Source organism: Mustela nivalis (assembly GCF_964662115.1).
Source record: "Mustela nivalis genome assembly, chromosome: 13".
Lineage (NCBI taxonomy): Eukaryota > Metazoa > Chordata > Mammalia > Carnivora > Mustelidae > Mustela > Mustela nivalis.
Window position 1 is genome coordinate 58,131,091 of NC_139032.1, and position 17,296 is coordinate 58,148,386.

Sequence of the window (17,296 nt, forward strand, 5' to 3'; positions counted from 1 at the left end):
ATAGACAATAATGTTTAAGTGGGTTTAAAAAAATTTTTTTTAATTACATTATTTTGGAAGATTTTATTTATTTATTTGAAGAGAGAGTCTAGAGATGGAACGCAAGCAGGGAGAGTTGGAGAGGGAGAAGCAGTCTCCCTGCTGAGCTGGGAGCCTGACTAGGGCAGACACTTAATGACTGAGCCACCCAGGCACCCCTGAGTGTTTTTCTTAGAGGGCAGTTTCCCTCCAACAAAAGGAAAACTTTTTGTCATAGTTCTTTGTGGATATGCTTATGAAAAATTTTAAAAAGAGTAAAAGAGCTATGCATGTGGGGTGCCTGGGTGGCTCAGTGGGTTAACCCTCTGCCTTCAACTCGGGTCCTGATTCCAGAGTCTTGGGATCAAGCCCAACATCAGGCTCTCTGCTCAGCAGGGAGCCTGCTTCCCTTCCTCTCTCTCTGCTGGCCTCTCTGCCTACCTGTGATCTCTGTTTGTCAAATAAATAAAATCTTTTTAAAAAAAGCTATGCATGTGTGTGTTTGAGGAGAGAGGGTGGTTTTCATTTTAGTGAAACAAAAGGAATTCGACTTGAACTGTATTTGTTTTCATAATTTTAAAAGCTGACTGGGCACCTAGCTGGCTCAGTCAGTAAAGTATGAAATTCTTAATCATTGGGTCATGAGTTCAAGTCCCTCATTGGGTGTGGAGCCAAAATACATTGGAGCCCCCCCCATATATATATATATATATATATATATATATATACACTTAAAATTTTAAGTACATTTATGTTTATATATAATATATAATTAAAATTTATATATATATAAAATATATAAAAAAAAATATATATATATATATATTTAAAGCTGAGCTTTGAAGAATGGGTAGATGGATTTTAGCTAAATCAAGGAATGTGAGAGTTACATTAAAGAGAATTATCCTGAAATTGGAAAGGGAGAATTGCTAAAAATTTCACATGATATCTTTTATAGTTTGAACCTTTCTTTAACTTAGGTATACTCAATGTATATGTAAATGTTATATACATTTACCTGAAAATTGCCATTATTACCTGCATTGGTAGCTCTCCAAATCTCACTAAAGGAAGAACCTTTAGTGCTGCCATTACATTTGACCCAGTTCTTACATAAGGAATTTCATTTTCCTTGGCCTTTTTCATAATCTCTTGTCTCATGATAGCATCAGCGTATTTCTGCCTTATAGACATATTTTCTGGTTAAGATCTTGAGATATCCAGGCAGATCTGTGCTCATCTTTGTTTTGCTCTCTTTGTTTTTATGGTAGTTCCCTAAACAGATTTAGAGTTGAGACTGTTTCCTTTTAATGTCCTTCCATGTAAGTTGGCATAGTGCCAAAGCATTGTTCAGTGTAACCCATTCTGAGCTTGGGGCAGAATATTCCAGTTGAGGTAAGGCTTTGATGATCTGTTTCAATCCAAGGAATAACAAATTTTAGAATATATATAGAAATACTTAACTCTTTTTCTGGGGGGAATAAATAATAGAGTATATTGAGAACTTTTAAAATCACAGAGGTTTTTTCAGACAATTTCAGGAGGTTCACAAAGTTTCTAGAGCTCCTTTATTCAGCCTTGGCTCAGAAAACAAAACCAGGCAGGGTCCTGGCTGGTTCAGTAGGCAGAACATATGACTATTGATCTTAGGGTTGTAAGCCCCATGTTGGGTGTAGAGATTACTAAAAAAATAAACTTAGGAAAGAAAATGAAAACAAGCAAACAAACTGATTCCAAGCAGTGGCTAAACAGTATATCCTTCAAACAATTCTCCATAAATGTGAATTCTTAATTTATATTAAACAGCATTAAGTTCATAATTATACCTGGAATACAGATAGTCTGTACTCTAGAATTGTGTGCTTTATTTCTGAGATCTTTCTTTATAGGTGAGACTGGCCCATGCTGGGGGTCTTAGGAACAAGACTGGATTAAAAAAAAAAAAAAAAAAAAGACTGACAAGAGCTCAAAGAAAAGTGGAACAAACCATAATCTGGGCAAAGGTGAATGTTGAGGGACTCAAGGAGTTCCAGGCCCAGAAAAAGGTAACACTGGAAACAAAGGTCAGTGAGGAAGGTTGAGTTCAAAGCCCTAGGCAGAGGAAAAACTGGGCCTCACAGAATGAAAGAGGGAACAAGAAACACGCAAACATTGATGGAACAGGTTTAAAATTTTCTTTAATATAACAAAAATAGAATTGGTAAAACACATGTAATATTACCATCTTTTTTTACAAAGATTTTTCTTATTTATTTGACAGAGGGAGAGAGCACACAAGTAGGGGGAGCGGCAAGCAGAGGGAGAGGGAGAAGCAGGCTCACCACTGAACAGAGCCCAGGATCATGACCTAAGCTGAATTGAGCCACCCAGGCACCCCTAGAATATTACCATCTTAACCATTTTTAAGTGTACAGTTCAGTGTCATTAAGTCCATTCACATTGTTGGGCAACCATTACCACCATTCATCTCAGAACTCTTTTCATCTTATTAAACTGAAACTCTGTATCCATTAAACACTAACTCACCATTCCTCCAAACCCTGGTTCTTGGCAATTACCATTTTTCTTTTTGTCTCTATGAATTTGACTACTAGAGGTGCCTCATAAAAGTGGAATCATATAGTATATCTTTTCTGTGACTGGCTTATTTCACTCAACATAATGTTCTCAGTGTTCATCTATGATGTAGCATGTGTCATAATATCCTTTTTAAGACTGAATTACAGTGTATGTATATATAAGACATTTTGTTTATCCATTATGTTGTTGGACATTTGGGTTTCTTCTGTTCCTTGTTTTTATGAATAGTGCCATGAACATGGGTATACAAATACCTCTTCAAGTCCCTGCTTTCTTTTTCAATGAGGTGTTGTTTTGTTTTGTTTTGTTTTGTTTTAGATTTTATTTATTTATTTGACAGACAGATAGCACAAGTAGGCAGAGCAGCAAGCAGAGGGAGAAGCAGGTTCTCCACTGAGCTGCGAGCTCGATGTGGGACTTGATCCCAGGACCCTGAGATCATGACCTGAGCTGAAGGCAGCCACTTAACTGACTGAGCCACCCGGGCACCCCAAGTCCCTACTTTCTGTTCTTCTTTTTTTTATATATATATTTTATTTATTCATTTGACAGAGAGAGAGATCATAAGTAGGCAGAGAGAGAGGGGGAAGCAGGTTCCCTGCCTGCTGAGCAGAGAGCCCGATGTGGAAGTCGATCTCAGGACCCTAAGACCATGACCTGAGCCGAAGGCAGAGGCTTAACCCACTGAGCCACCCAGGCGCCCCAGCTTTCTGTTCTTTTGGGTATGTGCCTACAAGTGAAATTGCTGGATTGTATGGTAATTCTAATTTTAATTTTTTGAGGACTCACCATACTGTTTTTCGTGATAGTGCACCATTTTACATTCCCACCAAAAATGCACAAGAATTCTAATTTCTCCATATCTTTAACAATACTTATTTTTTTTAAATAGTAGCCATCCTAATAGATGCAGTGGAGCAGGTTTGGGACAAAAAATTTGGAAAAACACCATGAGACCATACTATAGTACATTTTAAGAACTTTTTAAGGCACCAGTATATAGGGAGGGATGTGTTAAGAGAACAGAAAAGGGGCACCTGGGTGGCTCTGTCAGTTAAGCATCAGACTCTTAGTTTTGGCTCAGGTCATGATCCTCAGGGCTTGGGCTCGAGCAGCTTGGAATCTGCTTGAGATTCTTTCCCTCCCCTTCTCCCCTTTGTCCTGCCTCCTGCTCATGCACATGCATATGCCTGCTCTCGCTAAATAAATAAAATCTAAAAATAAATAAATAAATAAATAAAACAAAAAATCCCTGTTCAGTTGTGCCTGGATGGCTCAGTCAGTTGAACAACTAACTCTTGGTTTCCGTTCAGGTCCTAGTCTCAAATTTGAGGTATCCAGCCCCACTCTGAGCAGGGAGTTTGCTTGAGATTCTCTCCCTCTGCTTTCCCCACTACTCATTCACACACACTCTCTCTGTCTAGAATAAGTAAATCTTTGAAAAACTTGATTTTTATATTAATTATATATCTGGAGTTCTCTTAATTTTCATGAGGAGGTTACCAACTTCACACCCAGCTTAGGTGGTTATTGGTATCTGAATCTGCTCTGTGCAGGACTGGATCTCATGACCCTGAGATCATGACTGGAGCTGAAATCAAGAATAAGATGCTTGACCTACTGAGCCAACCAGGCACCCCTCAATAGTTTGCTTAATAGCAATTGCCAATTAGAGAATATAATCCAAGAAAGATTCCATTCATATTAGCAACAAAATATTAAAATATCTAGGACTAAGCATAAAAAGAAATGCATAAAACATATATGAAGAAAACTTTAACTATTGATGGACAAAAGGATAGCCTGAATAAATGGCAAAACAGGGCATGTTCCTCAATGATATACAGTGGCTCCCATTTTCACTCAGTGAAAACCAAGGTCCTTACCAAACAACAACAAATAACCCAGGGCTCTTAAATACAAACGGGTGGCTGCCAGAGGGAAGGTGTGTGGGGTGAGGGGTGAAACAGATAAAGGGGATCAAGAGTACACTTACAGTAATGAACATTGAGTAATGTGTAGAATTGTTGGATCATTATACACCTGAAACTAATGTAACACTGTATGTTAATTATACTTGAGTTAAAAAAAGTCGAGGTCCTCGCTTGGCCTTTTAGATTGTGTATATTCTGCCCCTACCTTGCCGGATCTCTCCTACCAGTCTGCTCCTTGCCTTGCTGTTGCAGCTACTCTGGCTTTCCTGCTTTTCCTTAAACAGTTTTTGGTCTCGTTCATTATTCCTTCCGATTGCAACGCTCTTCCTCCAGATAGGCCTTTGAGTAACTCCTTTGTCCACTTCAAGTTGTTGTTCAGTCTAGTCTTTTCTGTAAGGCCTACATGAATTTTTCAGCGCTATATTACCCCCCCCCCATCCTCCAGAGAGTGGAGAGGGGCTGGAAACAGAGTTAATAATTGATCATGCCTACGTGAGAAAGCCTCCATAAAATTCCATGTGGGGTTCAGAAAGCTTCTAGGCTATCAAATGCAACCACATGAGGAGTTGGGTTTGTACCCAACTTCACTGCGGCGGATGCTCCTGCTCTCAGGCTCTCAGATGCTCACAGGCTCTCAGACCTTGCCCTCTGTATCTCTTTATCTGGCTGTTCATCTGCATCCTCTCTCATGTCCTTTAATAAACCAATAAATGTTTCCCTGAGTGAGCTGCTCTAGAAAATTAATTGAAACTGAGAAGAAGGTCATTAGAACCTCTGATCTATAGGTGGTTGGTAAGAAGCACAATTACAGTTTAATGTCTGAAATTGGGGAGTGGGGGAGTCTTGTAAGGCTGTACCTTACCTGATACTATATCAGTGTAGCTAGTGTCAGAATTGACTTAAATTATAGGATACCCAGCTGGTGCTGTCAGAGACTTGATTATTTTAAGTGCCCCACCACCACCTCGTACATTTGGTGACCAAAAGTGTCAGGTGAAGTGTTCTGTGTGAGTAGTAAAGATGACTCAAAGGAGAGACAGTAGGGAAGACTGGGTTTTCCCTATACAGGAAGGGAAAAAGCTGAAGTTTTTCCTTTACACACCTATCTTTATTTAAAAAGGTTATTTGATTATCATGGAAAAAAATATTTGGATTTATTCTTCACCAAGATTTACACTGCTGTTGTAAAACACAGATCAAATATCATCTTCCCCATTAAACCCTTCTTGACTTCTCTAACTAGAAGAACTATTTTCCCTCCGAACCATTTTGGCATTTTGTTTACTATTCCCTCCTCCAAGTTCCCTAAAGGCAATGACTATTTGCATTATATCTATTTATACCATTGGATCTAATTCCTTTCCCTATTCACAGTCTTCATTTTTATATCTCACTGTAACATGTACTGGTAGGGTTTTGTTGGTTTGTTTTTTTTGTTCTCAGCTTTGAGGGGATATAATTGACATATAATATTGTGTAAGTTTAAGAGCTACAACATGATGATTTTATATGTATTGCAAAATGCACATAGTAGGTACTAAGTGAACATTTAATAGACTAAAGATTAAATTAGAAAATGAAGAAAATAAGGTGTCATGGATTCCATCATTTTTGCAACTATGATATCCTGTATCTATGATTTTGATATTACAGTACCCCTTATCAAACTTGTTTCTATTGCTTTTAAATAAACTAAACAGTAAACTTTAATAGATTTAATTTTTAGGATCTCTTCATTACTTTAGAAAAAGCTAGAACAATTTGAGGTGTTTTATGATCAGTGTTAGTAGTTGTGGTTTAAATCCCTCTGCTGTGTGGAGGTATCCATTCAATTAGATCTTTCCAATAAGCCAGTTGCCAAGTTTAACTTTGGTAATAATGAGTCAACACACAGGCATTATGTCCTTTGTGACATAACTCTTTACTGTCCCCATCCTGCCTTTCCCCAAACAGAAGTGATTACTATGTCCTCTGTGCTCCAACTGAAGCTATTTCTATTATCCCACTGTTGTGTAATTACTTTTTTATGTGTCTGTCTGTCCTTCTAAATCGTGAGCTCTGTAAGATTAGGGATTATATGTTGGTAATTTCCACTTTCCCCATAGTTCCTGGTACCGGAACATTGTGGGTATTAAATAAATAATAGATGTGTTAATATAAATAAAGTATATTCTGACAAGGATTCTGGCTAAATAACTATATGAAAGACAATCTCTTCAGATGGCTCAGGGGTAAAATGTCAGGATTTGATTCATTTAAGTGATGAATTTTACGTATTCAGCCTATGGTAGGGTTAATTGTCCTTAAGAATCTTTTCTTTATTTGTTGTTGTTGTTTTGGGTTTTTGTTTTGTTTTGTTTTAAGTATCTCTACAGCCTATGTGGGGCTTAACTCACAGCCCTGAGATCAAGAGTTGCATGCTGTATCTATTGAGCCAGCGAGGCACGTTTGGGAGCCTTCTCTTTGTAAACCACATTTTGTTTGGATCCTACCCATTTCCCTCACTATCTCACTGTCTTTCAACTTTCACCTGGAGTTTGTAGAAAGTAAATAGTGACAGAGAGGTCAGTTGTTACTCTACCATCTCTACGAACTTGGAAATAAGGGAAATTAGACTTATGACTGAGAATTAAATTGAAACATGAATATATATCAAGGCAGAGTTATCAAAAATAACCTTAAAAAGGAAATCTGGACAAATTAAGACTTGACTAAAGATATTTATCTCAAGGGGCACCTGAGTGGCTCAGTCAGTTAAGTGGCTGCCTTCAGCTCAGGTCATGGTCCCAGAGTCCTGGGATCAAGTCCCACATCAGGCTCCCTGCTCAGCGGGAAGCCTGCTTCTCCCTCTCCCACTCCCCGTGCAGTGTTATCTCTCTCAGTGTGTCCCTGTCAAATAAATAAATAAAATCTTTTTTAAAAATAGATATTTATCTCAAGAATATTCATTGAAGGACTGTTGGTTAGCAGTAGCAACATAGAAACAGGACATTGAGAGGCATAGAGTAGCAATATAGAAACAGGACGTTGAGAGGCATACTACGGTTGTAGCTGTCCCAGGAAAAGAATGTAGCCAACTGAGTTGGATATTTCTATCTCCTATCTATGGCCTGATGCTATTAAACCTTTGAAACATCCAATTTAATTTCCCTACCTCAAATTCCAAGTTCATCAAACATCTTTCTTTCTGATTATGTCTCATTTCTTCTGTGTATCTTTTTACAAGGAGAAAATGTCTGAACTTCATGCCAAAGCAAATATTATCATTATTATGATAGTTAATCTATTTCATTGCAAATCATAATCTAGCATTCTGGTTTTACATCAGCCTCTGACCCCTTTTTAATGTTAGTTTGAATTAGATATTCTATCTCAGTAAAGAGCCAAAACCAGGTTTCTGAGCCTAAAAACTGAAGTCCAGATCTTGGACTTAAGTGAATTCAACAAGATAAATTCCACTTTCTTGAATTTTATCTCATATAACTGTCAAATGTAACCCCTTCACAACCTTGCCATTGCCAATGCCTATTTATTCACCTATTTATTATTTTTCCTCTGGATTACAGTAGTAGCATCTCAACTCATTTTCTGGCCATCACTCAGACTACACTTCACACTGATGTATCTTTAAATCATAAGTTTCAAAACATTGTGTTAACTTTTTAAATATTTAATGGCATTCTGCAATGTCCTCCACTCCATGACCTTCCATATGTTGTTCCTCAGCCCTGCCTGGAAAATTCTGTCTCACATATTCATTAAGTTAACTTATATTTATGCTCTAAGGCTCAGCAGAGGATCTGCTCCAAGAAACTTTACCTGATCCCCACAATTTGGTTTAGATACTCTTCTTTTGCACTTCCATGACACCCTATCCTTACCTCTATCATACTATCCACTACACTATAGAGCAATTTTTAACTCATATGTCTTCTCTTCCAGACAGTGAATTTCTTCACAGCAGTGAGAAGGATGTAGTGTGATTCTTTCCTATATTCCCTAGCTCTTAATGTAATACTTAATTTGTTAAATGAATTTAAGAACCTCTTTTATAATTTTATTCATCTCATTTAAACTTCAATAAGCTTCTGCATTCTCCTTTCATCTCTTCCAATCTGCACTTCCTTTTTGATCCTTGAACATTTATCCCTAGCTACTTTTTTTTACCCACTTTGAACTTGTCACACTCTTGCTGTTTCTTCAGAATCATATGACCAACAGACTACCATGTATGTGTGCATGTGTGTCCATTAATGAATGAGATTTTCAGGTATCACTGTTTGTGAAATATAATTTTCATATATAATTCCTCCCATAGAATATAATATGATTGAATAAAAATAGTTTAAATAAAATGTAATTGAAAATATAGGTAACCTCTGGCTCATAAATGAAAATTACTACATAAATGATAGCAAGTAGACAAAAGTCTTTGAGATGAAAATCCTAAGGAGTTGGGTACATTCACCCACTACCTTAATGAGTATTGCACACCACACAGAGCATCCAATTGAGATTTATGCTTCAGTAAAATCACTCTATAGTGATTTTCAAGGTATTGTGAGCTTTCAAGGTTGCTCCTGAAATATATAAATATTGAATCTGAGAATGCCAGGTTTGCAGTATTATATATATATATATATATATGCATGCTAGGCTTGATGATGTATTAAACAATGTAAGTTATGGGTTTTGACCTCAAAAAGTATACAGATATTTCCCTTTATTCAAAGGACTCATGAATTTCCACCTGCTCTAGGAAATCCTGTTTGAAAGAGGTAGTGAATGAATAGTCTCTTTACAGACACATTTTAAATTATTTATACTTTTCAATTATTGAATAATGACTGTGATCACATTAGATTTATAGATTAATCTGGGGGATAATTTGTATTTTTGCAGTGTTGAGTCTCCTTATCCAGGAACATGGTATTTCTTTACTAATTCAGGTCTTCTTCTGTGGCCCTCAGTAAAATTTGTATCTTTTCATATAGACTTAATTTGTTAAATGAATTTATTGTTAGGTTTATTCATAGATATTTTAAATTTTGTTGCCATTTAAGTGGTACTTTTTCTATTATTTTTCTAAGTGATTATTATAAGTATCTAGGAAGGCTATTTCATTATAAATTTATTTTGTGACTGGGTACCTACCAAAATCTTGTTATTTCTATAATTTCTAGAGTCATGGAATAGTCCTAAGAGTGTAAGGGAGGGGCAGTGGAAATTTTCTTGTCCAGCCTTCTCATGTACAGATAAGACTCAGAGTAGTCCAAACAGGTTTGATTGAAATCTTAGATCTTATGAATCTCTAGTCATTGAGTTTGACAAAATATGGTAAAGAGGTTAAGGAACAAGACTGAGACAGTAGACTGCTAGAGTTGGACCTCTCAAATCTGCATCTTCATGTGGTCCTCACCAATCTAAGCTTTATAAGTTCACAAGTTCAATATATAGCCTGTCTTAGGAGTGACCAGGTCTCAGGAGATCAATTCACTCCTTTCTTTCTAGCAAGAATAATTTATCAACAAGACCGCTAAGTTGGAAGTTCAACATGGAAAATCTAATAGCATCCAGGACATTGTTTTCTCATGGCCAGCTCTACCCAGGAGAACAAGTTAGAGATCCCAGAATCACAGCAAAGAGAACTGAATGTACTCTCATAGTCTTTTCTGTTCTAATCATTGTATTAGATAAATATCCAATGATTTTTCAAATAACTCTGTTAGGTATTATAATGAGAGAAACCTTTCCCTAGGCAAGAGCTGAAAACAGTGATAAATGTTTCAATATTTTCTCTTCTAAAAACTGTCATTCCTTCACTCTCTCCTGACCAACATGTTAGTTTTAAAGAGTAGAGCCTCTCTTAGATTAGCTCTATTTTAACTTCATGGCTTCCTCTCTAGAGAGGAACCCTAAGCTCTGTGTGAAATGTATTTAGACTGTACTTTAATCTTACCAGCTTGCTTATTTATTGATTTATATTTGTGGCGGCGGGGAGGGGGGGAGGCAGAGGAAGAGGGAGAGAGAGAATCCCAAGCAGGCTCCATACTCCACACTCAGTGTGGAACATGACCCTAACATCATTACCTGAGCCAAAATCAAGGGTCAGACACCCACCTGACTAAGCCACCCAGGTGCCCCTATCATCTCTTAAACGGATTACTTTAGGAATATTTCCATAGATGGGTTAAGCATTTATTAATGTTGATTCTTGTTAACTGCCTTTCAAGGGCTTGGTGAGTATGTTTAAAATCTGGTTTCCCAATTCTGTATGTACCTTTTTCGGGTACTATAGCTTCCCTATCAAACATAACACAGCTTCTTGAGATCAACTATAAAACTAACCACTAAGCATGACCCATCAGTAGCTATTGAAATTCAGGGATTGTCGTGATTTTCTGTTAGGTGGAGTTGCCCACCTGCTCAATCTTTTGTCAGAACTGTTACCCTTGCTTTAGACAACGTTATCTGGGTGATATCATGTGATTTGGAATTGTTGGAATAGAAGGAAAATATGTAGAGTGAATACCAGTAGTTATGTTGGAAATCTCTAAAGATAAATTGGAAAATTGAAATCCCTAAAAGGATTTGAAGTTGGATAAGCTTGGAGTGGAGTGCATTTAAGCAGCAAAGCCAAAGTGTCCTAGATCTATGCTGAGAAACTAGTAAAGTGCTCATAAATCATTTTATTGGCTGCTGCTTATTCAGTAAATAAGTAGATCAGACAGATTTTAGGGGTCAGGACCCTGAACACCTGTTTGGTTACCACAATTATCATATGCTGGAAGATGAGGATGATACTATATTAAGTAGCACACTCAAGGACTGGGTGTTTATCTCAGTATTCACCAGCTGGGAAGAGATAAAGATAGAACTTACGGAGGCTTTCTTTTGGCTCTTGCTTGCCTCCAGGGCTTATAGGACTCAGGAGAAATTTAATGAATAAAGGAATTTATAGGTAGAGCTGTCTGAAAATGTAGAGACCATCTTGAGAGAGTGATTTCTTCTATACTGGAAGTATTTATGTGACTTAGTCAGGGTTGCTAAACACTAGGAATGACTGCTCTGGATGGAAGGATGATTAGGTATCTCCCAGTCCCTTTTTAGTTGTGAAATTCTGTAATTTCCAGCATCAGAGTAACTCTGAGAGGCTCTCCAGGATCCAGGGTGGCTCCCAGCACAGACATTACTGGTGGAAGTAGAGAGCAATTCTGAAAGTAATTATTTTTACCTGGGCTTAGTTTAATTTAGTTCACCCTGGTCATTCAATGATTCTACTTAGATCCAATAAAACCCCTTATGATATGAGAAAACCACTTGACAACTCCATTTGGCACTATGATCCAGGTATGTTCCTAGTTTAGTCTCAAAGCCAGCATTTCCTGGGGACATGAGAGCAGGGAACCTAATTAATACTGGAGTGTCTTCAACTCCCACAGCTTGTTGACCTGGTAGCATTAGGAAAATTCTGCCTTCTGCCATAAAGTAGAGTAGTAGCGCACAGATCACTAGCAGAAAACTGACATGTGGGGCCCAGAAAATTCCTCACGACTTATGATTTTGGATTCTGTGAGTTGCAGACCCTCTCCACTTCAAGGCTGCCACATGTGTAATAAAGTAAGGCAGCTACAATAATTAAGCTAAGTTAATTTGGATTGATTTTAACTAAGAGATGTACAGATCCCAGAGCTGATTTTAAACATCACCTGACAAAGTGTTTGTATGCTTTATAGCACTTGTCTTGATGAAGTTATCACAAGAGACATCTTATAACTTGTATTTTTCAGAAAGGCTAATATTCTTAATAATTTTACCTACTGCTTGCCTTCATTCTTCCTACTTGGAAGCCAGGCTCTGTGCAAGGGTTCTAGAAGACACAGAAATTAATTAGACATGTTCACACCAGTCAATCTGATAGAGGAGATACAATTCAAGAAATAATTATAACATAAGGAAAAACAAATTATTAGAATTATACCAATGAAATAAGATAGCAGTTGGAGAGAAGTGGGGGAATTATTTCTGGATCAGAGAAAGGGAGAAACTACATGGATTCATGGAATTTGAGCTTGCCTTTGTTAAGATAACCTTTGAAAGATTTTTACTGATACAGAGCAAGGGCATTACCCTTGGAAGGGACAGTGTGAGTAGAGGCATAGAGGCAGGAAAGTCTGGGCTGTATTTAGGGAATTGTACATAAGCCAATTTCAATAAAGGTAAATAGTGGAAAAGAAAGATGAAAGAATAGTTAGGGTTCAAATGAGAGCATCTTGACTGTGCGGCTGATATCTTGACTTCATTCTGTAATCCATGGGGAGCCACTGCAGGTTTTGACCTGCTCAGGAAGAAGACATGATCAGTGTTCTGCTTTAAGGTGACAGCGGATAGTTTATTAAAGTCAGAAGCAGATAACAGGATATTGAATCCAGAAGAAAAGTAAAATGAATCTGAGATGATAGTAGCAGGATTAGAAAGGAAGTAATACCTTCAAGAGGTCCTCAGATAGAATATATAGGATCTGGCAGGTAATCAGATGGGGAACTGAAGGTGATTCTTAGATTTCATGAACAAGTTAGAATAGTAAGACAGAAGAACAGATATGTTAAAATCAGGAAAGTAAGAAATATCATTTTGGAACATGATTATCTTGATAATCATATTCTAATTGTCAATCATTGTCTTTATATTATGTGATTCATAATATAAATCACATAACATAAATCACATGTCACATAAAGACATATCTTTATGTAAAGACAATGACTGTCTTTATGTTATGTTTCTCTTTTATGTCTTTTATGTTATGTGATTCTTTTATGTCTTCAGTCATTGTCTTTACATGTCTTTACATTGTCTTTATGTAAAGACAATGACTGTCTTTATGTTATGTGATTCATTTCCTAAGAGGAAATGTCTAACAATATGGATTTGGGACTAAAGATGGTTTTAGGAGCCTGGTATAGAGATGCAGAGAGAGGATTTGATATCATGATTCAAGAAAAGCACACACAGACATCAGAGAGGAGAATAATGCTTTGGGGAATAGCCCATGTTCAAGGCACTGTAGAAAATGCTTGATATACTTAATATAGTCTTTGCAACTAAGGTGAAGCAATTATCTTCATGTGAGAGATGAAAGACTAAAGTTCAGAGTGATTATCTCATTACCCCAAGGTCATAAGTGTTGGCTCCAGGGTTTAAATTTAGGTCAGCCTAACTGCTACAACACATTGCAAAGCAATCAAAGAAGTAGGGGAAGAAAAATGAGGGAAATGAATTGTCATGAGAATAAAGAAAAGCCCAAGTATCTTAATGAACTATGTGCTGGCCATGGGACAGAAAAGACTGGTAAGGAAGCAAATGTCTTCAGATAGTTCTTAGTAACTCCAGCTTTTGTTGGGAATCGGTGCCAAGGCCACATAGACGCTGGGCTTAGGTACATCAGGAACGGCTATGAAGGGACCTTGAACTGTGCTTGCCCTAGTTGGAGGTTGAGTTTCATCTACAATTACACATTTTAACTTAAACACTTATCCCAGAAGTTTCCAGGTGATTTTCCAACCTTCTTTTGAGCAGGTGAAACTGGTTTTTTTTTTTTAACTTAAAATAAAGGAAAATACCAGATAAATGTAGAGTTATTCAAGTTGAGAGAAAGGAAATGCCCTCTACTTCCTCCTTGCTCTTCTCTACCCTTAACTGTATTTCAGGCCCAGAGGAACCTGCCGGCTCTACATAACACCATTTGAAAACCCCTGCTATACTTTTTATTTTTCATGAATGAGAAAGGGAAGTGATTATTATTATAGATAAGAAAATCTAGAAAAGTGAAGGTAAAAGTCATTTGCTTTAGGTGCAAATAATTTAGGAATCTAGCTTTGAATAGAACAGAGGTTTTCAAACTCCCCATTAGTCAGTGTTCTTTCTGGCCCTTGACTCCAGTTATAAAACAAATTTTATTTGTTTAAAAAGGAACATAACATCTGCTTTCTAAGATTGCATTCAACAGACATTTGTTAACTCCCTTTATGTGCAAAACAGTTAAGACTAAGTAAACATTAACTTACTTACATAGACTAAAAGAAAAGGAAAATAAATGATCCAAAAACATATTTTACTACTTAATAAGGAGTTTACATTGTGAGACTGCAAAATTACAAGCTCGAGGAGATTATTTGGTCAGACCCAATTTTAAGCTCTAGGCAGACAAGAGAGGGTTTTTGTAGCACACAACTGCTTTATAAAACCTGCCTTCTAGATGAAGCAGATAACTCCTGAGGAAGACCTGGAGTTTGAAAATAGAAGCAGCAGCTAAGGAACTATAGTATTTTGTAGGTTTCTTTCTACCCATTTTGTATTTGAAGTTTATATTAATCTTTAGTTTTTTTGTTTTAAACCACCTGAAACCAAATCCAAGTTAGTTGAAAGGCTATTCAAGGTCTATGAATCACTTTTGGAAGAAGCAGGTTAAAAATCAAGGTACTGAGACTCACTTCACTTTCCCTATTTAGAGAAAACAGAAGAGAAAAAAAAGAAAGAAAGAAAACCCACAACAAAGGAATGTAGCAAGTTCCCAAAGCCAAGAACCTGTTAGAAAACAGAAGGAAATTTTGTCATCTAAATGGTCTCATAGACAAATATATGTTTCAACACCCTCCTACCCCTCCCAGAATATTAAAGAAGATCCTTGTTTCCCTGAAGTGTTTTCCTGTCAGAAAGTAGTTGTGATTGAAATAAAGAGATGAAGCGGGGACTATAACTGAGAAGAAAGGGAGAATGTGGAGTCCTGGTGGGTTTTGGACTGTGCTTCTTGAAAGCATTTGGGTAAACTTCCTTTTTAATTGTGTATGTGCTTCTATTGCTTTAAAAATTTTTTTTGTTAGCTTTGGTGAGATTCATGTGATATAAATTGGAATGGGGGAGCCTGATTTCTGGAGTAACTAGGGATTTGTGGGTTGGATATAATAGTTCACTCTGGGAAACATTAATGGAATAGTCTGAAAGCTTTCATGATTTTGTATGACAGTCTGGGGGAAATAAAAGTCTTAGTTTTAGTCAGGGGATCATGAGCACATCTGCTTCTGTGTGAGAGTCCTATCCTCAAATTCTGACATGCAGAAGTTTGTTCCTTTGTTGATAAAAAACTGTATTCACTGAAAGACAGATTTGTTCACTAAGAGCCAATTATGAATTTTATGCATGCAGTCTATGACAATATAGTACTCAGAGTCATCAGCTATGCTGGTATCACAAATATGCCACTGCCAGACTTCATTGTGTTTTTATAGTTTATGTAGTTTTCAGACAGAGCTAAATATAAACTTAAAGACTTTCTCCAACCTTTATATTTAATAAATTTACTAATTTTTTATGTATAATAACTGGGCAGGGGGGATGCAGGATGCTGGCAGCACAGAATCACAGTTAAGGCTTGGAGGAACTTGAAGTTGGTTTGTACTATTTTGCCAGTTGGAAGACTGGAAACTGGTAGATCAATACTCCATCCCCAACCCCTAGTTTCAGTAAGGTTGTCTTTATGTTATGTGATTCAGTTCAAGGACTAGGCAGCTTAAAGATTATCAGCTGAAGGTGGGACCTGTTTTTTCTACCTTTCATTCTCATATCTAAATGAAAAAGAGTTTTAGATTCTCTAACTGTGTCTTTTTTTTTTTTTTTTTTTTTAAGAGAGAGAGAGAGAGGGAGAACATGAGCAAACATGTGAGAATGGTGGGAAGCGGGGAGCAGAGGAAGAGGGAGAGAGAAGGTTAAGCAGGCTCTGATCTCAGCTCAGGCCCTGACATGGACTCAGGAAGAGGGAGAGAGAAGGTTAAGCAGGCTCTGATCTCAGCTCAGGCCCTGACATGGACACAACCCTGAGATCATGACCTGAGCTGAAATCGAAAGTTGGATGCTTAACTGACTAAGCCACCCAGGTGCCCCAGATCCTATAACCATGTATTAGAGATGCTGGTGCTATTCCTTGATTTCTCTTCGATGCCTTTTCTTATATCTCTAGTGTTTTCCAACCTTCTTTAAAATGTAATGAGTCTCACCCCCAAATATTTAGTAATTACAAAGGGAAAAATAGTAAGTTTACAGTGGAGAATTCTGGCAGACACCATCTTAAGCAATCTAGGTTATTATCACCAGAAATACACATGACAGTACATATCCCCTGAAAGGATACACTGAGAAGGGCACATCAGACAAACCCAAGTTGAGGTACACTCTACAAGACAATTGGTCAGTACCTTTCAAAAGTGTCAAGATCATGAAAAACAAGTAAAGAATCAGGATCATTCACAAGTTGAAGACATACAGCTAAATGCAATGTAGGATCCTGGATTGGGTCCTGGAGCCAAAAAAAAAAAAAAAAAGAAAGAAAGAAAGAAAGAAAAGAAAAGGACTTTAGTGGAAAGAATTGGTAAAAAATAATTTCTGTACTTCAGTTTATATATTTTTTAAAGATTTCATGTATTTATTTGTCAGAGAAAGAGAGAAAGCACAAGCAGGGGGAGAGGCAGGCAGAGGGAGAAGCAGGCTCCCTGCTGAGCAAGGAGCCCAATGCAGGACTCGATCCCAGGACCTTGAGATCATGACCTGAACCAAAGGCAGATCCTTAACCGACTGAGCCACCCAGGTATTGCTTCAGTTTATATTATTATATGAAGATTAAGATTCGTAGTGTATAATTGTTCTAATATGGTATATAAAATATTAATATAAAAATACAGTGTGTGAAGAGTATATAGAAATTCTCTATA

At 37.2% G+C, this 17,296-nt stretch overlaps 1 protein-coding gene across 1 annotated transcript in view; it reads left to right on the plus strand.

Annotated features, from left to right (window-relative positions):
- The window catches only part of LOC309846081 (phospholipid-transporting ATPase FetA-like), a 110,732-nt gene that overhangs the window by 7,890 nt on the left and 85,546 nt on the right, over positions 1-17,296 (plus strand). The window lies entirely within an intron of this gene.